The sequence below is a fragment of the Amblyomma mixtum genome, chromosome 1, assembly GCF_055824585.1.
Source record: "Amblyomma mixtum isolate Tamu chromosome 1, ASM5582458v1, whole genome shotgun sequence".
Taxonomy (NCBI): Eukaryota; Metazoa; Arthropoda; class Arachnida; order Ixodida; family Ixodidae; genus Amblyomma; species Amblyomma mixtum.
The window spans coordinates 319,782,132-319,807,824 of NC_143012.1; the positions used below are offsets into that span (position 1 = coordinate 319,782,132).

General features: G+C 48.9%; 1 protein-coding gene and 1 long non-coding RNA gene across 4 annotated transcripts in view; one reads left to right on the forward strand and one right to left on the reverse strand.

Annotated features, from left to right (window-relative positions):
• The window catches only part of egg (SET domain bifurcated histone lysine methyltransferase eggless), a 139,147-nt gene extending 115,793 nt beyond the window's left edge, over window positions 1–23,354 (reverse strand). Inside the window, exon 1 of one of the 2 annotated variants that reach the window (XM_089567191.1) lies at window positions 23,334–23,354. The gene's annotated coding sequence lies outside the window, so the exon portion shown is untranslated. Of the gene's footprint in view, window positions 1–15,823; window positions 15,845–23,333 lie in introns of those variants that run through there. The other variant, XM_089567185.1, reaches the window with a different exon arrangement.
• The window catches only part of LOC149372641 (uncharacterized), a 90,843-nt gene that overhangs the window by 15,327 nt on the left and 49,823 nt on the right, over window positions 1–25,693 (forward strand). The gene's annotated exons all lie outside the window — the stretch shown is intronic.

Here is a 25,693-nt window from a genome sequence, read left to right on the forward strand (position 1 = left end):
CGTAGTGATGGGCTGGATTAATTTAGACCACATGGCATTCCTTAACGTGCACTGACCTCCTACCTTATATTTCGCCTCCATCGAAAAGGTCTGCTTTTCAAACTTGAGTAAAGTAATCACTGCCTGCATGGAACTGAATGCTCCTGATCAATTTGATGATGATCATGATCTTTTATGGCGCAACGGCAGCTATGGCCGAAGAGCAGCATAGCACAATGCATTGTCGTGCAGACAAGTTGCATCAAATATCTATATCCCAAGCATTTCACCCGAGATAAGAAGAGCACCAGAACAGGGGAAAGCTTGCACCCACTGTATCGACAGTACAGACCCGACGGCACTGGGGATCGTATTTTGAACCTCCCGCATGCGAGGATGCTGCTCAAACCACTAAAGCGACCGCTAAGGTATTCTTTCAGATTACTCAGTCCTGTAGCTGCACTGCGTTCCCAAACTATAATCTCGCCGATATCTAAACGCAAGAAATGGTCGGGAAGGTAACGCCAACGTTGCGCCATGGGCAACCCTGGAGAACAAACGATAAAAGCACTCGCCTGCTGACCTCAGGGGCACGTGACGCGGGCGCCGGCGCGCGCAGCCAACGTCATCCCCTTCGATGTCAGACGCGCAGTCACGAGGCGAGAGGAGGAGCAGAGAGACGACGGGAGACCGAACGCGCCCAGACAGCCCCGCACGCCCACCTACCAAGCGTGCCTGCTGTGCCAGCACGACGGCGAAAGAGAGCGAGCGAGCGAGAGTAAAAAACAAGGAGAGACGCCTACGGCGCGGAAGGGCACACCGTATGGGGTGCACGGTGGCGGCTCCAAGAGCGCGCGACAAAATAGTGCCCTCCCCATAAAAAAATAACGCAAATCTCCAAAGGTGCATGCACGTGAGCCAGCTGGTCGACGACTTGTGTGGAATCACACACTCCACCATTAAACGACATACTTAGAGCGTTTCAGGCGTTTTTAAAGACTAAGCCGCGCCGCACAGCACCACACAGAGACCGCCGTTACTAAGCGATCATGTTAAAATCAAGCATTAGGCCAAACGGAAGCAGGAACAAAACGCCAGCGAGATAATACTTCAGGCTGCTGTTTCCCTGTGCTCTGGCAACCGTGCCCTGTGTTAGTACGTAGCGAAACAGAGCTACCCAGAAAGACGCGCAGCGCGGTGCTAGCAACGAATTTCGTTCTATTTTGTTGACATCTAAGACACCGGCATCGTCACCGACAGCTAGCGTCTGATGCTGCTTCGCACCGCACGCTACAGCTCAGCCGCGTGTGTTCCATGTATTGGGCGATCGATCCTTCCATAGCCCGCTGGCTGTCAAAATTGAAAACGTTGGCCGACGGTACACGTAAGTTTGCGTGGCATAGCAACACTAAGTACCGTAATGTAGGTCTCCGGATTAACCTAGGTAGCACCGAAACGTTACAATTATTTTTGTGTTAGTTCCGTCAAACTTTACATTTTTTGTTGTGTTTTCTAGCGTTACTCATACGTTACAAAAACTGCTGGTCATGTTTTCCTGATAAATGTTTAAACAACGTATACGCAGCTTTCGCCAATGGCAGGTTAACTCTGCAAGACAAAGCCCGCCAATTGTGAGAGCAGCTTTGTATTCACCGCTTTGCAAGGAGGAAGGGACAAGGGCAGCAGCATTATAGCACTGAAACAAAACTAACACACATGTAACCCAAGCTCTCACCCACCAATAGTTCACACGTATATAGCCAACCATAAAGGATGATCCATAAGCATTAGTGGTCAGCTGGTAATAAGGTAAGTTTTCAAATGAAAATTTGTTCTATGTATGCGTCATAAAACGGACACAGTCCAGAAGATGTAACTGCGAAATTCTAGTCGTTGAAGATCATTACGAACAGTGGAAACAGCTGATATGCAGTGCTTCAATTGTTCTCGCAATGTTGATTTACAGTTATGATTTGTAGATAACAAATTTTGAAAGCAAACGTTAGCATGATTATGTTCAGCGTTGGACGTTAAGCTAATGTTGACGCTATGACTTAAAACTTCAATTTTCCAGGATTAGGACAATGTCACCAAGAAATTGCGAGGGACACTTAAGATCCACCTTGACGGTATGGCGCGATAGCATTTATGGGTTTATGCCCATATGTGCGAAAATGGTCGTTCCGGACTTTCCTAGATCCCTGGGAGTCCTCATACCACGCCTGACAGGTGCTGCCACCGGGTGTCGTTAACTGCCACCTCCCACGGTGGTCAGGTTGCTCAGAATCCGGTTTGAAGGTTTATTAAAACGAAATACAAATGAGTTATAAGTTTTATAACAAAGTTAGTACAGTAGGAGGTCCCAAAGTGAAAACTGTCTGGGGGACCTCCTATCAGGAATACATAAGTGCACAAGTTTGGCAGAGGAGCTGGAACAAAAGTATACAATCAAGTTAAAACCTATTAGTATAATTTATGCACAAGCTGTGACGACACCACAAGGTCACGTGACCTATGTGGCCCACCCAGGTTGCTCCTCTGGGGGATTTTTCGCTCACAACGCTGACGACGACGCCGACGACGGACTTTCTGCATAACGGGAGCCTTAACGCTGTCCAATTAATAACACGCAACGTTCCTGCAATTTACACATTTTATAACATTGTTCGGAGTTACCTGGGAACCTCGACCTCCTGGTGTTCGTTACCACAAAACAATAAGAGCATCGCTCCGAAAGCCAAAGCTGAATGTCATAGCTTCTTAGCTACCGAAGAGGGTAAAACAATAATATTGACGAAAGGAAAGTAAAAGGCAAAAAATACTTTTGAGGAAAACGCCGCAATACGAATGTTCTGCGGCGCCGAAAAATCCGCAGCAGTGACCCCGCTAACTCCTCTCCTCATTCCGAATGTGAGCCGCGGGAGCCACCGCGGCGTCTGCAGGCCCTCAAGAGATTGTTTTGATTTTTTGTTTTTGAGGAAATGAAAGGGCGCAGTAACAGTCTCACTTCTCGGTGGACAAAAAAAATTACCGACGATTACGTTACTTCCTAATGCGAAATTTGAGCGCAGCAAATAAGCTGTTTCACCTTTTCGATAGATTGAGGCAAAGAAATTGAGCAACACATGTATGCGCTATCACAGAATTTTTTTTTTATTTTTCGCTGGAAGAGGGGGGAGGGGGGCGGCGTGTACACCCAGCGGCAAACGATGGGGGCAGAAGCGCGCGCAGCAAGCGGACAACACGATAAAGGGAGGAGGGAAGAGATAGCAGCGACTGACTGATGCCGCTGACGCCGATAGTGAGTCAACCCCAGCTGCGGAGTTGGTTTCAGGGACAACGCCGCCGATGCCGACACAAACAATATGATACCCTCGCTTCCGCAGCGCCAAGAACCAGGTCTAGCCGTGGGAAGGTGGTCACGTATTCGTCGACGTGCCGGGGCCTACGTGAAATAACCGGCGCGTCGGCAACTGAAGAGCACCCTATCCGCCACACAAGAACAGGGGGCGGGGGGGGGGGGGGACCCTTTCCTCCTCTTTCTGCATGGCGGCGACGGTGTTCTATGCAGTCCCGTTATCTTGACTCTCTAGCGGCGTCAGCGGCATCCAGCGGTATCAGTCGGTCGCTGCTAGCGCTGGGGGGATGAAAGGGGGGCGGAGCTGGTTACGAGGCCGACGACGACGCGAAACCCAGGAACGGACGCCAAAGATTGGTTTGGTTTGGTTTATGGGGTTTAACGTCCCAAAGCGACTGAGGCTATGAGAGACGCCGTAGTGGAGGGCTCCGGAAATTTCGACCACCTGGGGTTCTTTAACGTGCACTGACATAGCACAGTACACGGGCCTCTAGAATTTCTCCTCCAAAGAAATTCCAGCCGCCGCGACCGGGATCGAACCCGCGTCTTTCGGGTCAGCAGCCGAGCACCATAACCGCTGAGCCACCGCGGCGGCGGACGCCAAAGAGCTGCGCTCTAAAAAAAAAACAAAACAAGCTAGGTGTTGTTGCTCTATACCGTGCCATGAGAGGATGGAGGCAGGAGTGAAATAAGAGAGACAAACGCGCCGTAGTGGAGGGCTCCGGAATAATTACGATTATCTCGGGTTCTTCAAAGTTCACTGACATCGCACTAATGTCACATCGTGCAGCGCACGGGCGCCTTTTGCGTTCCGCCTCCGTCCAAAACGCAGCCGTCGCTTCGATGGAGGCGAAGTGAAAGAAAAAAGAGAGGCCAAGAGAGAGAGAAACGCGCTTCCCTCCTCGACACCACTTCCTGCCATCGCACCCCTGCAAGCGGCATCGAGTTCAAACTTACGCCGAAAATGTCCGTTTCAATATGCTCTGCTGAAAAAGAAATGAAAGCACACATTAAAACGCGTCGTTTGTTGTACGGCTTGAATAATTAATGTATTCAAGGTACGGTACGGCGCGCTTTGACCGCCCCGTGTCTACGTAGCTGGTGACACCACGTGACGAGCAAGCTTGGGCGCCTGCTCAGGGTGCGGCTCGGCGCGCTTGCCCTTAGCTCGCTTCCTCTCGCAGGCCTCCCAGTCACGTGACGTCCCCACCGAGGTCGGTCAAAGCGCGCTCTGAGCACATTATTCAAGCCTAACAACAAACTACACGTCTTGTGTGCTTACTCCCCCCCCCCCCCCCCCCCCCCTTTTTTTTTAGCGAAGCATGAAAACGGATATTTTCAGTGCAAAAATGACCGCACAAACTGGAACAGTGCTGTGCCCCGTTGTCCCTTGCCAAGAACCGTCTGATTACTCGCCCAGTAATGTTCACTTTGCGCCCTTCGCAGTAATGTTCTGCGTCCCTGTAGGTCGATCATGAGCCTAGCCGTATTTATATTGTACCGCGAAACACAGGCTACGGCCGATTCGAGGAAGTTTTCCAGGGCCCTTTAACAAACATCACCTTTTTTTCCCAGTCTGACCTGCGAGGTTTCACGTCCTAAAGCTGCGCGTGCGCTGCGAGAGACGCTGGTGTCGAAAAACCAGCGGCGAACGCGGCACGTAGTGCGAAGTGGTTGACAAACGAAGGGACCTCGCGTCGAGAAGGAAAAAATCGGGTGCTGCCCTGCATGTTGGACACCAAGTTTGCGATTTTCAAGCAGTCACTACGCAGTTCCTCCGCGGCGAGCATTCTTTGCATTCGCCCCCGTTTCGTGACGACAGACGTATCCGACTGCGTCACACTCTGTTTCCAGGAAACCAGCCACACCGACGGAACGGCGTCATCCGCGGAAGAAAGTAGTCCGTCCCGCAGCTAGCGTTCAAGGCAGCACTTCTCTGTTGTGGGCTTTGGTGTTCATAATGAAATAAGAAGCCACCACATCGAACCTGCTTCGCCAGTGAAGGAGTTGCGAGCAGAAAAGCCGCTTGCGGCATTACGGTCGTTAACCTCCGTCTGTCCTCCCCTGTCTGGGGAACGCTCACGCCGAGCGCTCATGCTATCTGTCGCGCCCTCATTTCTTTCACGATACTGCAGGGCAATGCTTTGGGCCAAGCGCAGGAACTTCTACTCTCCTCTGTTCACAGCAGACAGCTTTCGCGACAAAATTCCGTCCCGCCTTATAATCCATGTGTTTACTGCGCAGCAGATTACGCAAAGCACGGAACAAGCCAGAACAGGCCAACATCACATCATCAGTCATCGCATACGTTACGACGACAACGATTTCAACAAAGTATACGCTGATCGCCAGAGAAATAGCAGAAGCAAATTTAGGCAGAAAGATGAGTAGTGCTGGTGCCACTGGCGGCGGCAGAAAACAGCGCTTTCGGCATAAGTTCGACCTTGCACTTGTGCAGCCGGTACAAGTTTGACGAAACTGCATTCGCGACAGCGTAGTACCTCCGTAGCATTTTCTGAGCTGCTGCACTACAACCACCGAGAACGAGTCAAATTTTTTAGCTTTCACGCCGGTGAGTGAGGCAAGGAAAATGTATTAATAGCATCCGGCTTTTCAATTTCTACCCAGTCACTTAAACATCAAAAATCAAATAAGCTAAGCCGCAATTAGCAATGAAACGAACGAAATTCTACTGAAACGAGTGCTGTTTGCGAGCATGGCGTTATGCTTCCGAACGCCAACCGCCGTCGTGGGACCTGGTGGCGCCATCTTTCATTGATGTCGGGTAACACGCGGCCACGAACCTACCGAGGCCGTTTTTCTTTCTCTTGTTTAGCGGCCTTCCAGTGTGTGTCGTGAGGCGCGTTTAGCCGCTCCAGCACGGAGGCACACACCGCTGTCGACCGCCGATTGTGTCAGCACGGTGGATGTTCCAGCATTACTCTGATAGAAACACTCGGCCATGGAACTTCGTGTTTTCAGCAGAGGTGCGTGAAAATCGTGCTCAGCAGACATTAACAAAGCCTCGCCAATGTGCGCTGTGTGATTCAAGGCTCGCCAGGAGATTCTTAAAGCTTGTAAACAGCAAACTGCCGAGCTGCCGCGCCACCTACATCACGTGACAGTTTTAGCAATTAAACTGCTGGTGCCGCGAAACTTTGAACAATTCAAATCAAACCCGGTATGAGTCGATGCTTCCTTTCTGTTGTCGGTGCTGTGCGTACACATTACGTAGCGCGGTTCATAACAATGGTGCGTCCTGGAGCTCATCCAGTACGCGCCATTGTACATACCCCCATACAAAGCGACCTTGCACTCGCTCATCTCCCTGGGATGTGAGATGTACGACCAGTTTCACTTACCTAGTACAAAGAAAGGCGCTCCAAGCTTCTATATGAGCAGATAGGTAACTCTAGAAGATGAGAAGAGCGCAGTGTGCTATGAGCATGCGTTTCAGAGACCGCAGCACTCAGCGCGGAGGCGCACCAAGTGCAAGTGCGAGCGGCGGTTGCTATCTTGCGCGAGAGTAAGTAGTCCTGAGAGAATTTGCGTAGCACGAGAACAAGCAGTTTGTTTGTATGAGAACTGCTCATAATTTCTAGCACAGCTTTTTGAGAATTCAGGTTCTGTCACCCTACCCAAGCAGCGTAGTTTTTCAGTGTCGGTCGTGGCGTCCCCAACTTCAAATGGCACTTTTCTGATGCACCTGCTTCCTACGTTTCTTCCGCTAGGTGGCGGGGGTTAAAACGAAGCAGCAGTGCTGCGTTGATATCAAACCTCACGTCAGGGTAGGTTTGACTGCCTACGACTGTTCAACGAGCACGTTGTCGGTGTATTTATCATAGCGTCCTCCCGTCCATCCCACAATCACGCGACCGCCCCCTGCACGCAGCCAGTGCCTCGCGCCCAGGAGGAAGGAAAACTCAGGATAGGCCCTTCCCATTCAACACCCTGTGAGAAAAGTGTGCAGGAAATCACGTGGTTTTTCTTGATCGGGAGGCCATCTTGTCCATGCGCAGCTTAGCAACGGCGTCATAGTTGATATTTACAAATCGGGCGGTAGCAGAGGGCAGCGGCGTACCATGTGCAGTGCGACGTACGCGTACTTTCCTTAACTGCTTGAGTTTGTTTTTGGCCGTGCTTACAGGCTGACCAACGAGAGCGAGCGACACTTGAGCTCCACAATGCAGTTCAACATGCAACTCATACGCACGCTCACCTCTCAACAGATAGCATGGAGCCAAGCTTCACTGAAGGATGACCCAAGCCCCGGGGTGATAGCAGCGAATGGATACTAAGCAAAGCTTTGCGACAAAATAATGGGATTGCGCATGCAATCATTGGCAGGCGCAATAAAGAGGTTTAGTTGCAAAGTGCTGCTAGTTGGAAAAAATGTTTACTATAACAACAGTCAGAAAAGTTCTGCAACCCTGTTCTTGAAATATTTTTGTAATGTTTTACTGTTAAGAGTCAAACATTATAATAACGTGCTCCTGACTATGTTGCCTCAATGTTGCTTCTCGATGCTCCAATGATGGCAGATGGTATGTTATCCTAACCAATTTCTGAACATATATGGCTGCAATTTTAGCAGATAGTGTCATCCTGACCAACTGATAGGCACGTTCACGACGTACGTTGCTGCAACGTTGGAGTATGTTGCAAAACATTATAAAACATTGGTGACATTGCCATAACATTATGGCGATATTTTGTGCTACTTGTATTCTTGCAACGCTCCAGCGATTGTAACTGGTGTTGATTATGATATAACTGCCATTTCTGTTTTTCAGCGATTGCGCTTGTGTGAGCGGTGGGAGCCATGATATGGGCAGAGAGCAATACTGTAAAGGAAGCAGATGTGCTCGCTTTGTTCTTAGTATACAGAGACTTTGTTGCATGCCAGTTTGAAGCGTGTAACATTTGAAGCTTCTAGAGAGCTGTTTGCTTCTGAGACGTGCCAGGCTCAAGTGTATGTTCATATCGAGGTCAAGTCTGTATTTTCGGTCACGCGCTATTTTTAGAACCTTTCCATGTAGCATGTTTTGCAGTTGCTTTGCTGGCTGAGGTCATGGTCAAGAAGTGCAAAAAGGGTGAAGCTGTAACTTTGGAGGCCTTTTCTCAGGCGTCTTGTGATAGTGTCCTGTGGTAGTGCTATTTGTGGTAAAAAGTACAAATGAGGATCCACATGTGCACTGATTCTCAATGATGTCTGGGGTTATGTTGAAGAAAAATATTCCGATTAGTTCATTACGCAAGTTGACTGTCATTGTCCGTATTGGCGATACAAGTAAAGCGTGCTACTATGCAGTGGCATAACAAGCTAGTATTTCACCAAGTAGAGAAAACTGGTGTGTACAACTGCAGCTCTGCACGTTAATCACGAAACACAGCATTCAAATAATGCACAACAGTGTGAAACTTATACCGCAGCCACTGGGTACTTCTAGAAACAGTCTGAAAAGATATGGTCATATATATTACGCACCAAACTAGACCTGTGGATGGGAAACATGCTATATTGGAGTGCTACAAAGGGTGGATTTATGGATAATTCTTAAAGGGGGCGGTCCCATTTGAAACATGTATTTCTTGGACTTTTTTCATTGAAGAAAAGGGGTTCAGCATGGTTTTCTGATGCAATGTTTCAGGCTTTGGGAGGGGGCGAAACCCCAACCCCCATAAATCCTCCCTTGCCGTGCTACTGTAGGCACTTCAGTCCTCTCTGTTTCTGTCACCTCTATGAGTGACTCTTGGAGTTGCGAATCAAAAGTCATTGTCGGCACAGCCACCATTATGAACATATGATATTACATTTTGCATTCAGGGTCAAGAACTCAAACTTTTTAGTATATCTGCCTATCCTCACTGCTGTGTGAGATGCATTCCTGGCATGGCCAGCCGCACAAAAACATGCTATGAGGATAAATACAGTGATAAAGACCAAACACAAAATACTGCAGGACTTGTCTTCACTGCTGCAGCAGAAGGCACTGTTGACACAGCCAGCTGCCCAAACATACACAAACCATGCATGGCAGCATTGTTCACAACTCAGCCGAAATCAGACACATGCACACTCATTCAGTATAAAACTGAGAGAGTTGAGAGAGCGCAATTGAAGTGTGGCCAGTATGTGGGCCACTTTTATGCGAGCATAACATGCAAACAACCTGACATCAAAAACCTTGCTCAGGGATTTCATGCATGAAGCTGTAAATTCATTTTAGCAAAGAAAGATTTTTTTACAGCCTGATGAGCACATTTGACAGTTGTCCACTCAAAAATTATTATGCACTCAAATACGAAATGTCGCAGAGGGCCGTTTAAAAAAATTCAGGGGGCACTTTGTTGACCTAAAGTGCAATGAGGTGAAAGCCTTTAGCGCGGTGTGGCTGCTTGTCACTGATGTGTGGTTAAGATGTTTATTAAGTACACAATTGTTTGTGAATCTTAAATGCTGGAGACACTGGAGAGCGCTTGGGAGGCATCCATCTGATTCGACGCCTTTCTGCAAACACGCTCCAGTGTCCTAGACAACGCGAACTACATGTGCGTTGGCAGGAAGTAGCGTAGCCATTAGCACGCTCGGCTGCGGAATGGAAGAATGGGGGTTCGAATCCAATCGTGCACAATGATTGTTTTTCTGATCTGACTAGAAAAACCGTGACACCTCTGCTGAAAACCTTCAGTCGACAACGATGAGGCATTAAAGGCTTTCGCCTTAATATGTAAGCCTCGTGCCAGTGAGCTGAACACAGAAAGCTTCCAGAGTAGCCATGTACTAAAACTTTTTTATGCGAAGCATACTACTTTAGCTACCACTTCAGCCCTTCACCGTGGTTATGCGCCTCCAAATCACGTGATACATGACGTCACACCACGTGACACAATGACGTCACGACAGTAGAGAAACGGGGGCCTACCTCGCGCCGTCGATGTGGTTGTGCGCCTCCAAATCACGTGATACATGACGTCACACCACGTGACACGATGACGTCACGACAGTGCAGAAACGGGGGCCCACCTCGCGCCGTCGCCCGTCGCTGTGGTTGTGCGCCTCCAAATCACGTGATGCATGACGTCACACCACGTGACACGATGACGTCACGACAGTGGAGAAACGGGGGCCCACCTCGCGCCGTCGCTGTGGTTGTGCGCCTCCAAATTACGCGACACGATGATGCTTCGCATTCTCCAGGCTTAACCAAGTTAAGCCTCAGCCATTTTTCAGTAGCAGCAGTAGTAAAGAGTAGTAAAGAGCAGGGCAGCCTGCCAGCTCTCTCGGGTAGGTGAGGGGAAAGGGAGGGATGCAGGGTTAGAGGGACATGCCCACACCATGTGGTACGCGTCCGAAAACGCGCACCCACAAAGCATTATTTTACTCGCAGATGGCACAGAAAATCCCAGATAAACAGGGTGACGTCATCAAACAGCCGTATGACGCAAGCAACCCTACATATGTCGTTTGTCTATGCACACTTCTCACTGGCCGACCTCAATGTGGAATGCAACAAATGTAAAAGCATCAAAGACCATTAGCGAGTAATAAAGCCATCCAAAGTAAAGGGAAATGTGAGTGCAACAAATGTAAGGCATAAAATGATTATGAAGGAGCTAGACACCGCAGCGGACACGGGACAGAGAAAGAAGACGACACAGGGCGGTACTTGCAACTAAAATTTTATTTGAAACTTCATGGCTTTATAAAGACCGAGGCACGTGTGATCTTACAATCGGGTAAAAAAGGATGAATGAAAAGCAACAGATAACAACACCTAACTGACAACAATGCACAGGAAAGATATGCGAGTCACAATGTACAGACCCAGATTGTTGGAAGAAGGAAGGGGCAGCTTGAGAGAGAGATTGTAGAGGCCATTGCCATCTTGCGCTCGCAACCGGATGAATGCGTTAGTTCGCCTTCGGTTTCCATCCTCCAAAAAGAACTGGGTTTCCTTGACAGGTAACAGGTTGGGTGGCTTCCTTTTGACGTTCTTTTTCTTCCTTTGTCTTGTGGTTTTCATGCTTCCACATGCGGTCGACGGTTTTTAACACTTCTGGTATATGTAGATTGTGACTCGCATGATGAGCATTGCATAACGTTTTAAAGTCTGATTTCTGTACATTGTGACTCGCATATCTTTCCTGTGCATTGTTGTCAGTTAGGTGTTGTTATCTGTTGCTTTTCATTCATCCTTTTTTACCCGATTGTAAGATCACACGTGCCTCGGTCTTTATAACGCCATGAAGTTTCAAATAAAATTTTAGTTGCAAGTACCGCCCTGTGTCGTCTTCTTTCTCTGTCCCGTGTCCGCTGCGGTGTCTAGCTCCTTCATGACTCACCAACTGGCCTACACATCTACCCTCCTAAGTTATAAAATGATTAGCCAGCCGTAAAAACCAGCCAGTGTAAAGCGAAATTAATTGGTGGAAATTTCAGGTAGTGGGGCGCAGCAAAAGGAAAAGCACCGTCCTAAACGCATTCTTGCGCGTTTCACGGCATCAGACGATCTGAGCGCCTGTCATCTTCTTTTTTTTTTTTCTTTGAAATATGTGGGCACAGAATACCGAAAAACCGAGCAGTCAATCGGAAGGCCAGGATATGTTCAATAAAAACCTCTCCCAGTGACCTCTAGTCAACCGTGTCCAACGCCAGCTGCTGCCTAGCTATCCCTGCAAATTTTTCAATCTGTTATATCCATGTCCATTTCTCGCTCTTGATTTGCGGCACAGTATATCACCGTTGGCTAAAGCAGATCGTTATCTTATCTGGGCAATCTTTCTCGGGCTATCGTGCTTCGATAAGCGACCGCTGACTAGTGGCGTTGATAACCACCGTGTACGGCTCAAGGACAGGCGCTAAGCGCTGCCAGACGCGGCAGGTTATCTTTGCTTGCCCTGCAACAGGGAGCGAGAGTACGCGTCAGCAACTCAACGCGCATGCGCGGAGACCGCATCGGGCATCCCGTGGGTCGGGACCCGTGGTAGGGACCGACCGTGACAAATGCGGCACACCAATGGCCACATCGAACGCCGGCTCGGAGACAGGCGGAGTAAACGGGGAACTGCGCAACTGCTCCCGTTCGTACTTTCAGTGCTTTTCTGGAGCTGTACAGGGTCGACCACTCTTAGTTAGAATGCGCTAGCGCATGGCCATGCTCTTTGGAGGGTCACTGCGTCCTAAACGGCTGCGCATCGAAGCGAAGTGACAGATGACGCGACGCACCACGTCCAGGTACAGGTACACCTTCTGCGCCACTTTGTTGCGATGAGCGACTGTGTCGCACGCGGTGGCCCTCTGAAGAGTGCGGCCATGCGCTAGCGCATTCTAACTAAGAGTGGACGACCCTGTACATGAGACCTTCCTAATCTGTGGGAACGTACGTATTGTAACGGGCCTTTGTATAAATGAACGGTGAAGGGAACGCCATTTTTCTATGAAGAAACAAAGCAGGCTCAAATTTAACCCTGCATTCCCGCGCATGCCCTAAGGCTATGAGTAACAAACCACGCAAACTTTTGCTGGCTATGACAAAATTTTTGAGGAGGAGCCGAGCCCAGGTGGAAGGTGAACTTGACGAGGCTGTTTTCATGGACAAGAAAGGGAATAATTGTGTAAGCGATCCATTTATCACCTTCTATCAGAAAGGAAGAAGTTTTTGACTTCGCTTGAAGCATGATTCATATTAAATTTGTGCTTCCGAATAAAATCAGTCTCGAGTGTGCGCCTGTCCTGTTCCTATTCTCGTCAATGTCTGTTTTGCCCAGTTCCTTTCTTGACGTTGTACGACTGACTTCGTCGCCCGACAGCGGGCTTTCTCGATCGTCACTCCTAGGTGGATCCCGGGCCATTCAGACTATATATTGCTCTTAATGTCTTCTTTTTTCCTAGAGTTTGTGAAACGTTACAAATAAGCTTGGAAATAATATTTTGCTAACCTTTATTAAACATTTACACAAAACATGTACAACATTTCGCTAAAATGTTAAAGTACTACTGCAAGACCGAACCAACCACTTATGTTCCGTAACAACTTCAATGAACTCTGCGAGGAGCATGGGACAACGAGGGCGACACACATATATTGAACTCAAACTCTCACCTGACAGATAACATGGCCCATAAGTGATAGTGCTTGGTGGGTAACAGGCGTGTTTTCTAAAGAAATGGTTGGGCTGTGCATGCAGTGAAGGCAGCTGACATCACCTCATATAATGAATTGTTAAGTTCTGCTAGTTGGAATATATAATCACTCCACAAACAGTTGGAAAAGTTGTGAGACACAATGTGTGCAAATATTTGTCAATGCTTTTTACGCTTGATTTCAGTATAACATTAGAATTTGAAATGTTGTTTCACAGTTATGATATGAACATTGTATAATATTTCGAACACAGCACTGGAGTAATGCTTAGTTTGAATCTTAAACAGGTGTTCGCCATACAACATTTAACGTTATACAATAATGTCTAACACTGTCTTTGCGTTCCAGTGTAACATGTAACGTTACTGCAACTTAGATTGGCTTGGTTTACGGGGTTTAAAGTCCCAAAGCGACTTAGGCTATGAGGGACGCCGTAGTGGAAGGCTCCGGAAATTTTGACCACCCAGGGTTCTTTAACGTGCACATGACATCGTACAGTACACAGGACTCTAGCATTTCGCCTCCACTGAAATGCGACCGCCGCGGCCGGGATCGAACCCGTATCTTTCGGGTCAGCAGCCGAGCACCATAACGTTACACTAGTGAACAATTTTAAAACATCATTATAATGTTCGGGCACTGATTGCTAAGCGCAACTTTCCTGGGCGCTTGAATTTGTTCCTGCGGCATATTTTTTTTTCCCCATTTTCTTTTTAACGGTTACTTTCAGTACTTTCAGTAAGAAGTTGTTCAGATTAGAACAAATTGCTGCCGTCGAGAGATGAGAGCAAAGAAACGCGACCAAAGCAACGGGACAGAACGCCCTCAGTGGAACGCGAGCTGTGTGCTACGCGCGCCAATACAAAGGAGCGACAACAACAAAATAGACGCGACCTGCACCGAGCGGGAGTATACAAGATGGCCGCCAGCGGCGCCCAGCGTCATGCCCAGCGTACCGTCCTCCCTCCCCGACGACGAGAAAGCCGGACTACTTTTCCGTCCACGCGAGCTCCTACCGCGCATTGCTCGCGGCATCAAGTAACGCTGCGGTAATGCTGCACCGCTCTTAAATGCTATGCCTTTCTGTGTGCGCGCCAACTGCGTACCATACAGGCTTTTGCCCACCCCTATCAGAAACTCAAAAAGTGGAAAGATAGAGGGAGTCATTAATGTAAAACGGCATGAAATTTATTGCGTCTTTAGCGCCCGATGTTGAGCGGTCTGTTAAAAATTTGCTATTTGCAGCGCCTCGCAATCGTTTGGAATATTACATCGCCGGGCGCAGCTCTCATTAGCTCTGTTTACACGTTGCCCCGCCCAAAGACCCGCTGAAATCTCGCTGTTTGCAATGATACAAAAGCACAATGCGAAGCAGGTGCTACATGTAGGCCTCGTGTTCGGCACTGCAATGGTGAGCTATATGCTTTTTAGACACCGCATAACCAAAAATACATTTCCGAGAGAAGCACTACTCGAGTGCAAAAAAAAAAAGCAATACTGTGAAATACATTCCACAGCGCAATGTAAACCACCGGAGAAGGAATGTGCATTCCAATAGAAATCGGGCCAATGCAAAAACGGCAGGAACAGGCGTACAGATGGATGAATAGTCTCACAAAACTAATCCATACCGGCCTCGAAGAGATAACGCGATGCATGCGAAGCGGTGACACTAAGTTTGTTGGAAGTTTACAAGCGGAAGTATTTAAACGCAGAACACGCGAAGGTCACGAACGTTCGCAAACGGCAAACGCGCATCTGGCGCTGGCGCCGTGACACCTGGCGCCATCTCTCGGGCTCTGCAAAACACATTCGCCGTCTCGTTTTCCCGCCTCGGCCAGCAGCACGGTCCGTGGCCAGCAGCCAGAGAGGCGCTCGCAATCTGTGAAAGGCGCGTGATCGGCGAACGAAACTCGAGTAAAGCTGAGAGAGACCGGTGATAACAAAAGCAATAAGATCGACTTTTCTATACCGATGGCGCAATAAAACGTCCGTTGTGCATCGCTCGCAGAGAAAACAAGCTTGTAAGTGTAAAACTCTTATTCTGGATTGGTTACATAGCGCCCCTTTCGACACAGCCTGGCGGCGGACGCCACCTGTTGACCGAATTTCCTTTCGAGTAATTGGATTTTTACAAACGTGGTTCGTCGCCTAATGAATGCCGTTAGAAGACGTAAGCAAGAACAATTGGTGATTGAGAACGGTGCACTTCACGATTTACAAAGGCGCCATAACATTCACGTACACTACGACTAAATGAAAAATCAACGTCGAGGGAGGCCTCAGTTCAGCTGATTAGTGCGGTTGGGCATAAATCAGATATGAACTCTTTACTGACCTTACACGTGACGAGGGCAACAGGCGCTGATAGAATGCCACGAGACCTCAAGAACGACGCTCCTAGGACGTCCCTGCAAGGGGAGCAAGCACGAGAAGATCCGAAAATCACTCCGATCGGCTCGCGCGCCACGCGGATGTCGACTGTTCAACGCACACCGTCACTCCCGGCCAGTGCTTCGATTCCAAGCACGAGAAGAAAGAAGAAATCAAGGACCACCACAGCCCGGGAAGCAATACAGAGCACAACACGCTCAATAAAAAAGTTCCATCTTATTTTGCGCGCATGAACACCACAAGTTCAGAATAAAAATAAAACAGTTCTTTTCGAAGACTTCGCTTAGCATTCGTGCACGTCTTCCTGTGCCATATTAGGTAGGTAGGTAGGAAAGACTTTTATTGCTCTAGAAAGGTGCTAGTAGCAGACGAGAAAGAAGAGGTCCATCTTCCTTCTCACAGGGTCAGGGCTCCGCTGAGCTTCGCTGCTCGTTGGGCGTGCTGGATCAGACCTTGTTGGCAACCCAGATCGCCGCTGGAGAGCCGGCTCTCCCACTGTTCTGCACTCGGTTCTTTGCGAAAGCTGTCGTTCTTACTGCATTCCCACGTGATGTGGTACAACGATGGTTTGCTGCCACATCACGGGCAAGTGTCCCGATATTGCGTCGGGTAAATCTTGCTAAGGATATGCAGGTTTGGGAATGTTTCTGTCTGCAATCTTCGCCAGTACACTGCCTCTAGTTGATTTAGATCAGGATGAGGCGGCGGATAGCGGATCCGTACCCCCTTATAGTAGTTGAGAATGTCTGAGTATGTAGGGCCGACTCGGTCGGGTAGATCGTCCGATTGGGAGGAAGCTCAATCGGACGATGTAACCATATTAGAGTTTTCCTCAAAAACACAGCACTTAAGTGAAAGCACGGTCTCAAAGCAACCGGTTATTTTTTTTTTTTTGCCTTATGTGCAGGCAGGCAATGGTACAAACAATAGCTCATAGACAATACGGCAGCAATAATCTCTATGTATGTCATCTGTGTTGAAGAACGAACTGAAATAAGTATTCTTACTTTATCAGCATACTTTCAGGGACCAATTAATGAAGCATCTCAAATTATTGCATTCTCATGATCCTGATCAGCGGTCACTGCCTGCCCTAAGTAGACATAATCTCTTACTACTCCCAGCACCTCGCTACCAATGGCGAACTGCTGTTCCCTTGCTAGATTGTTGAAAATTACTTTGGTTTTCTGCATGTTAATTTTTAGCCCCACCGTTCTGCTCTGCCTGTCTAATTCATTGACCATGCTTTGCAGTTCATGTCCTGAGTGGCTTAACAAGGCAATGTCATCAGCGAATCGCAGATTACTTAGGTATTCTCCATTAACTCTTATCCCCAACTGTTCCCATTTCAGGCCCCGGACTGTCTGCTAATCCACGATAGCACACTACGTGCCCGCCTTTAGACCTGTATACGCCTGCCCTCCTGACTTCACTAAGCCCTATGACATCCCATTTAATATCCGCTAATTCATCCAACAGCACTGCCAAGATAGCTTCACTTGATAATGTTCTAGTGTTAAACGTTGCCTGGTTCAGTTTCCAATGGCGGCCTGTCCGGGGCCAGTGATTCTTAGCACCCTCTGCTGCGTCACAGGTCTGACCACCGCCTTGGTCAGTTGCTCCGCAGTCGCTGGGGACTGAGGGCCGAGAGTTCATTGGTTTGTTCATAGAAGGCTGCGGCCAAGTACTACACCAGGGTGGCCAAACACTGTTCTTGCGTTGTCGGTTCTGGTCACCGAGATCAGGACGCACCCCAGGCCTGGTTATGCAATTCCATGGACACGCTATACACCGGTCAAAAGCAAATCTTAAGACCTGAGGAATCTTCGTCAAAACGCTATGAGGGAGAGAAATAACTTCATTTGACCAAGGGATTTGGGGAACATAGGTCCCTGGTTAGGTCCCCGCAAAACCCTACTGCATTACACATTCATGAGTTCATGGCGTTCCAAGATGTGGGCGGCCCGGTCAATGGCGATCTTCTGCCTGGCCAGGTCCCTCGAGCACAGTGGGGTCTTCCATTCCTTCCAGATGGTCAGGAGCCCCGGGCACCGCGGGGGAGGAATCATCGCGTAGCGATAACTAAGAGGATAAGGCGTCGCTCAACCGCAGTAGAATTCAAAACCGGCTTCTGCTGAGATGTTCAAAAGGACATTGCACTTACTGGTGACAATCTAAAAGGCATTAAACACCCTAAAATGCCTATGAAGGTTTGGTTTATGGGGGATTAACGTCCCAAAGCGACTCTGGATATGAGGGATGCCGTAGTGAAGGGCTCCGGAAATTTCGACAACCCGCGGTTCTTTAACGTGCACTGACGTCGCACAGTACACGGGCCCCTAGAATTTCACCTCCACCGAAATTCGACGGCTGCGGCCGGTACCGAACCCGTGTCTTTTTGGTCAGCAGCCGAGCACCACAACCACTGAGCCACCACGGCGGCCGCCATGAAGGAGTTGAGCGCCGTTTAGCAGCAGAAAAGCTACTACATGACGACGTCACTTTTTTTTTTCCCCAAACGAAGCACGCTTATCAGCTTATGTTTATCCACATCCGGTTTGCAAGAAAGATAAGAGCTCGTCCAGCACCTTTGTGCCAAAGTGATGGGCCCCTTGCCAAGTAGCCGACCGGTCAACTCAGTAGCCAGCCGTGCAGTAACGCGATTTGATTGTGCGACCATCACTGTGCAATAGAAACTATACAGTGCAGGACTGAGCAACCAAGCGGGCTAGATTTCATTCATCCTCCTTTTCAAAACTGAACTTCGTTAGGGCATTTTAATCCAAGTAGTTCAAACCTAAAACGATCACCATCAAGTCACGTCAGGCACGACAGTCGTCAGCACGTTTTTTTAGAGCGCTTGAAAGCTGCCCCGTCGCACAAAGGAAGTTAAATTGTTAAGCATTGTGCTCGGTTTTAAAGGCAATACTTGTGTTCTAACGAAGGAACTTTACATACAATATGCCCTGGAAATTTCACTGTACTGGGCCAAGATTAAGCTTTGTTCCGCAGCACACTGCCCTAACACCCTAGACAAAGCGTGCTGACGACTGTGCGAGAGAACGCCTGCCTTTCCAGGCCCAGCTCTACGAAAGCCTTTACGCGGCGCGGAGAGGAAAAACACGGCAAGCGCGAACAGCCCCCCGCGCCCGTGCTGCAGTGAACCCGTGCCAAGCCTGCTGACCGGGGCGCAAGCGAGAGAGAGAGAGAGAGAACAGGAAAAAAAGAGAAAAGGAAAAGCAAAGCGGAAGCGCCACCGTCTGCGGAATGACACAGTGCGTGCAGCGGGCGCGAGGCGACAACGCGACAGCTCCTAGAGCGCGCGGCGAAGTAGTTCTCTACGAAAAAGAGGAATTCGCTGGTTGAGCCAATGTTTGCTGAAGACTAAACGGATAATCGAGAAACATTTATGCCCGCTCACAAAGCACACACGGACTGAGCCCAAATATTGTCGTTGGAACCATCCCCCCCCTCCCCCACCAACACTGACACGGCAAAAGTGTAACTTGGAGAGCTTCTCGAATTACGGTCACCGGCTTCCCTCTCGTGCGAGACAAATTCCTGCTGTTACGGCAAATAACGTAATTTCCTTCTTCCATGACTTAAGCGGTGAAATCAAGGTCCCCTGCCACACTTGGTTCGTTCACTACTCATCCAGGTCAACAACCTTTTCTTCAAAGGTTACGCCGTTGACGCTGCCAAGGCCGTTCATAACAGTTTCACGAAAGGCTTCCTTGAGAGAGAAGTCCGGGGGAGCTTTTTTTTTTTTTTCGGTGGCACTCTCGTTAACGTCCCCGTTTTGTACGCATAGCCAGACCACGCTTGCCTGCTCAACGACGCATTACCTCTTTAGTACCAGTAGTTTTAGCAAGATTAGTACATTAAAAAAGAATAGGCTCAAAACCTTTTCGCCTTCGCTCGGGACGACATGACAGAGATAGGCGTAGTGCACCCGAGGTGGCACAGGGCTCACCCCAAAGTGCATGGAGACTTGCTAGGTCCTTGCAGAGTCGCTCTAGCGAACATATTCGTACCTCCCCTACACAAGCACCACCTATCGACCTCCCCTGACACTATGCTACGCATGGTAAGCATGACGCATCGGCAGAACGTGACCAGCGTGGAACACTCGGTGCAACCTTGACGCAAGCTCCGGACTGGCAGGTATATTTCTTTTGTTGAGAATTCTTTTATCATTATCATCAGGATCTGCATCATGCTGCCAACGAGAGTGGTCGATACATCCCTGCAGGTGTTGTCTGCATTGTAATTTACACATGCTTCTTGAACGCTCTAGATATTCAATGAACAGCACGACTGTGTTTCCGCTGAATCAAACGCATTTTCGTAATCTTTGAAAACCCACTCAGAGTCCTTTTAGCCTGCTAATTGTTTTATGTGCAACCTGACTGATGACACTGATTTACGAAGTTTGCCACTCTGAGAGTGTACCACGGCTGTGTTGGCGGTAAAGGATGCTCGTTTGACTACTCTGCCCCCCTTGCAGAGTAGTCTGCAGCAAATGGAAGGGGCAAGTGATAGCTGCATGCGAGGATGTAGAGAGCCATCTGCGTCGCGCCCTTTTGTTCCAGGTCCGCGGCGCCGCGGCTTGAAAGTAGAAGCAGTCTTTCGTCGCGCGCCTGGGGTTGCTACGTTGGGCGCCAGCATGAATGACAAATGGCCGCTCATTAGCGCGTGTTACGAGGGAGGTGCGCTTTGTCCGGGAGTATGCTTACATCCGCCTTAGTGACGGCACGTACAATCTTCGCCAAAAGTATACAGCCCAAGGGGTCTGTTTCTGAACCCTGCAGCGCGGCTCCTCTTGCATACTCAGCGACCCTAATCTCACTAAGGCGGGAGGGACATGAGTCTTCAACCCTTCCAATCTTAACACTGTTGCTTAAGAGCCCCGCTTCACGGCTTGGAAACAAACAACATTGGCTGTATATTTTTGACAAAAACACTGTACGCGCCAGTAATAGGTCTCCTTCGGAGATGCCGTTTGAGCGAATCTGCATGAACAACAGTTGCACTTGCAGTCTTGAAAATGTAGCGCCCATAAGAAAGTGAAGGTGACCATGATGAGCACGTGGGAGGAACTAATATTTCAAAAGTGGTGAGTGAAAATACCTGTATATTATTGCTTGGGAGGTCGTGTCTTCCTTTCCCCGATCTTTGACTGGGAGAGTTAATTAAGAGTGAATTTAACTGGTTGTCCCCATTGAGGGTGAGGACATAGGGATTAAAAGAAGCAGTTTTGGTGGCACCGAGAGCTGGTTTCGTCAGGATATAGGTTTTTGCCTATAGTCGGATACAACTTAAGAACGAAGCGGCTTTTCCCCGTCAAAGCACCCCCCTCCAGCCAATGGCGTCGGCCGATTCCCATTGTCCTGCTAGGGCATAGAGTTTCTTACTATTACCTAGAGGGAAAGCTGGCAAGCCGTCTATGGGAGTTTGCATGGAGACCCCACGTGACCACCTCAGCCACCATGGGCGCTCAAAGCATCATGGGGCGGTGAGCTACTTGTTGCGGAACTGCAACTTTTGGCCAAAAAAATAATAAAAAATAAAGCTGTTTGATAACTACAAACGTCCTAACATTCAATATCTTGTCTAATGATTACAACAAACGAGCAGAAAAGCATTTAAGTGCAAAGTTTGCCCAAAATAAGAGACGACTCGCTCTCCTATTGGCCGAGTATTGAACACTATACAAACTGATATTTCGTAATTAACAGGCGCACTTTTAAAAGTAAATATGTTTTAAAAAAAATGTTGTTGTTTAGATACTTTAAGAGGTTTTTTAATGGCATTTCGGAAGAGTAAAACCTTTTATTGGCGTCGTGTGTCGTCGCGTTTTCACTACTATGGGTTTTGCACACTGCGTTCGCGGGAAAGTCGTCTGCGCACACACGAACTACGTTTTCGGAATGAAACGCCTTAGTACTGCCACTCCGTGTTCCCGAAAAACTACGACTGTGCCGCAACAAGTAGCTCACCGCCCCATGATGCTTTGAGCGTCCATGGTGGCTGAAGTGCAGCGCCGCCAGCTTTCCCTCTAGGTAGTAGTAAGAAACTCTATGTGCTAGGGTGACAATGCAGGGAGTGGCAGATAAAAGGGGATAGTCCCACCCCTCCATAGTCGGGGATAGACCCCTCTCTCCATTGTGGCACCGCTCCCTGCATTGTCACGCTAGCAAGGTCATGAGAATCGGCCGACGCCATTGGCTGTAGGGGGGTTCTTTGCCGCTTCGTTCTTCAAGTTGTATCCGACTATAGCTTGTATCTATCTGTATTCACTGTAAATAAATTAACCTTTCCCGAAGTTGTCCTCGGGGCACTGAAATCAATCAACACTGAACCGACAAGATGTCTAGCGTCCTACTACCATTACCACACTATTATCATCAATCATCTACTTGTACGCCGGTGAAGCGCGCAAAATAAAGTGCATTTATGGGGAGTACGCTTCAGCCCCTTGAGTGCACTTTACGCTACGCGGTGCTAAACGCGAAAATAGAGCATGCTGGTAGATATGAAAATGGCTGCTGGCTAAAAGCGATTTTTCGAAATGGTCATCTGTAAGCGTAACGTTCAGAATTATGCTCACTTAGAGCAGTAGGGCGCATAAAAATGAACATGACCTAATTGTCTTAAATTTGTTTTATGGTAACAGCCTAGCACGCCAAGAGAGGTTCCCAGCACATCCAGAATCCGGAAAAGAAACAACATGACGGACTACAGCGCGTTTTACTGAAGAGTTTTTTTGCTGCGGGCGAGAGCGAAAAATGTTTTGTTAGAGTAAAACATTGTGGTCCCGCTCCTCGTTTACTGGCTGAGCTACTTGGCGCAGCCACACAACACGGTGGCAAAGGCCCTTTCCTTTTCTTTCCCGAGTACCGGTTCGCCCCATATCAGCAGCCGCTATCGGCAGCCGCGCGCAGGGAGTGAGTTTGGGGGGAGGGGGGGGGGGGGGGGGGTGACAGTTCCACGTGTTGACGGACCAGCTAAACAAGGCCTCCGCCGCTGCCGTTGAGGCTTCACACAGACCCCGGGTTTTTCAGCTTTGCTAGCGAAGTAGTGTATTTGCAGTAAAACGAGAGAGACCGATGAGAGTAGGAGGCACCTCAGGAGCCTCAGTTATCTCAGCAGTCAGAACAGAAAAACCGAATGCCTCTTCGGCTGACTGCTCGGCCACAGCGTTGCTACATGGCTCAAGCTCGTCCGAAGCATGTAAATGGTCATGTCCGCTGCCGCGCCACCTAGGTACGTGCGCAGAGCCCATATCGAGATTGCTTGTAAATGAACCTGCCAGAGGCGCAACTCGGCATTTTTGTTTCCATTGTATATGCCTCGCTTCAAACCGGCTACTGACGCTCGCTAACAGCCGTGTCATAAGCCCGCTATAACGCCGGCTGCCATCAAGATATTGTGATGTAACTTGTTCCACTTACCCAAGCGCAGTCCACGTAAACGCCCCCTCAGGATACGTCACCAACAAGGAAGTAACCGAAGACAAACAGGCCGAAGCACTCTTCCTGAATGTCCCACAACTTCCGGGAAAAGAAGGCACCCGAAATAAGCGAAACTGAGCTCCCGCGGGCGTTCGTTCGATGCCGGAGGAGCAGGGGCATACAGTCAGCTGTCGCCGTCGGCGCATGCATACCGCCACGCGCAGCTGTGAGCGCGGCGGCTCGTTCTCTGGAACGCGCAAGAAAGTAGTCCGGCAGAACTCGCCTCGCTCAGCCGAGGGGCAGCTCACGTCGGCCCTGAAACGGAAGATGGAAGTCTTACGGCGAAATTTTCTGAACTGCACAGTACTACACCGCTTCCGAAATTAAATAGCTCAGCATCAATGACTGTTGTGGGACAGTTGCATTGGATGCATATCGCGCGGTGTTTTTCCACGGTCTGCCCGTCCTCGCTTGTCTCTCGCTTGACGGCATGTAGCTAAGCGGCGCAGAAGCACTGCCACCGCCAGACGTAGAAGGCTGGATCATGGGGCCGCACCACCGGACCACCCTTGATTTCCTTGGGGAATCCGGCGTATGTCAATATCTATAATTACTACTTTATGCCAGAAGGCACGCTGTTGAAATGATAATAAAAAAGGAAGCATTGCCACTCTTGTATCCATGACCTGTCGCAGTTCCGCTCATGGATTTTGTCACGTTAATAAAGACTTCAAAATACGTGACGTGCAGATGCATCTAAATCCCTGCAACTGCAACTCGTACATATTGCGCAAAGGAAAAAAAATAGTTCTGGCTAATCGGAATTCTTGCTAAGCAACGCAAGAGAAGAAGCAATGAAACAACTAAGGCACCGCCTTATGACCGATTTAGCGTCATTAACTCCTACCATGAAGCGATCTGCACCGACGACAAGAAACAACAACCAGCGATGATTCGACGCCCATCTACTGGTTCTGCACTGCATCATCATCATCAGCAGCAGCAGCAGCCTGCCTACGCCCACTGCAGGGCAAGGCCTCTCTGAAGTCTCTTCAATTAACCCTGTCCTTTGCCAGTTGCGGCCACCGTATCTCCGCAAACTTCTTAACCTCATCCGCCAACCTAACTTTCGGCCGCCCTCTGCTACGCTTGCCTTCTTTTGGAATCCGCTCCGTCTTGCCTTCGGATTACATGCCCTGCCCAAGCCCATTTCTTCCTCTTGATTTCGACTAGGATGTCATTAATCCGCGTTTGTTCCCTCACCCACTGCGCCCGTTTCCGATCCCTTAACGTTGCACCTATTATTTTTCTTTCCATGGCTCGCTGCGTTGTCCTTAACTTAAGCTGAACCCTCTTCGTTAGCCTCCACGTTTCTGCCTCATAAGTGAGTACCGGTAAGATGCAGCTGTTGTACACTTTTCTCTTGAGGGATATTAGTAAACTACCATTCATGATGATTCTGCACTACATGCTGCTACCACTGCGGAAAATTGAGGGCAGGAGTATATTTCAAGACAACATAGAAAAATGGTGCACAGCATGTGGTCGCTATTCAAGGCGTGCACACGCCACTCGTAGTACAATGTGGCTACCACGTGCCTCACCTAATGATAATGAAAAGATTAACCGTTCGTTTTCATCTTGTAAAGTAAAAGAATACTACGCGACAGAAATCAGCAAAGGATTGAAATATTTTGCGGACCAGATGACAATCGCGAAAAACGATGGTATTTACAGCCGCCCAGCAAATATAACCGGTGCTACGGGCTACATCGATTTATTACTTCGGCCAACATCACACTGTTGTATCGAGAATAATTACTTTCCTGCTACAATGAGCAAGCATGAACTAGGTTGGTTAAAGGGTATAGTGAAGAAACAGCTCAAAAATAAGACGCGAAACAGGAAAAATACGACAGAAGCCCTACCTCCTCTCCGTCTTTTGTTTTATCCTACAGCATTATATGTTAAAGCCAAAGTTCTCGGCCTACCGCGGAGTAGTATTAGTCATCGGCGTCAACATCCAGCGTCCGCCATCACGTGATCACCCTGTGCGCATAGCCGGTTCCTCGCTCGGACTTCAATGTTATCAGGTGGGGCGCGCTGGCGCAATCTGACAAGCCTTGATACGGCTGCATGCGCGGCATCCTGCACGCCTGCGCAGTAGCAGCGTCAGCGAGTATGATAAAGACACCAGCGACGCTGAGGCGCGTCATTCGTGTTGCGTGATGGTCGTGTATGCAGCGGAGTCTGAACGCTGCACCTATATGCATGAGGCCAAAACGACAAGCGTGTACAGAGGATAAAACTCTCTCGGAACGACACTGTCCGCATTCGCACTGCACAGTAAAGTGCTCAAG